Genomic DNA, 1,117 nt, shown 5'->3' with positions numbered 1-1,117 from the left:
GAGTATAAAATCACCACTGCCAGTTTAAATGCAAAAATATCTTGCTATATGTATAAATAATAAATCTATATATGTAAACATATTTTACTGTATAATTATTATACTGTATATGCATATTTCATCATGGACATAATTATGCATATATGTATTTTGTCTTTTATATATTTTAATAAACATTATATAGTTCATTTATATTATTGCAGCAACAGTTTGTTTATTTCTGCTCATGACACACTTGATTATGGCGTCTGCTGCCACTGTGTGGATAAAAACAGAACATCTACAGCACAAAGCCACTCAGTATTAAGTTAAGTTATTATGTTTTTTGTTTTCTGGTCATTTTAAAAGAATGGGAACAATTTGGAATCAAGGCTGATGTGTTTTTAGAATATTGATTCCATTAAAAAAACAAAGTAGTTTTAAATTATTTGATCAGACTGTACTATCAATGACATGAATATACTGTGGGAACAGCAGCAACTTTCTACCAGTAATACAAATGCAGTGGTTACCGGATGGTGTATGAGTGTCTGGCCCCAAAAGTGACTGTAACAGAAAGGCCTTATTTTTGAAAGCATAAGTGTCTTGTGTTTCTTTGTGTTTGCACTTCCCTCTCATTCTCTGAGAAAACAACGCATTGGCTGTTTTGGTAGATCAAAGTGTGAACAGTCAGTATAAGCTGATAACACAAAGTTGGGTAGCTGTGTTGAGAGCTTTAACGCATGACTGTGCTGCATTTCCCTACAGGGTTCATACTAATAAGACTAATAAATGTCCCTGTTGTTCTGTATGCCAAGTACAGGGACACCCAGGGAATCATTTTCACACATGGTAGTGCTGACAATCTGCAGCATCTGGCCCCTTGTGTGTCAATTAGTTTGTGGTAATTTGATTAAACACAAATGTATTTAGTAATATGCACCATGTAAGGACAATATAAATTGAAACAGGAAAAACTAGATGAAAGACCTTTAAGACAGGGCTTCAAGCTGAAGTAATAGTGTAGGACCAACCTTCTAATAGTTCAGTTGATATCATGCTTCAATTGTGCATGTTACCAACAGCTGACACTTTGCTTCTATCTATCTATCTATCTATCTATCTATCTATCTATCTA

Source organism: Etheostoma spectabile, chromosome 6 (genome assembly GCF_008692095.1).
Source record: "Etheostoma spectabile isolate EspeVRDwgs_2016 chromosome 6, UIUC_Espe_1.0, whole genome shotgun sequence".
NCBI classification, from domain to species: domain Eukaryota; kingdom Metazoa; phylum Chordata; class Actinopteri; order Perciformes; family Percidae; genus Etheostoma; species Etheostoma spectabile.
Note: the sequence above shows the minus strand (reverse complement) of the source record.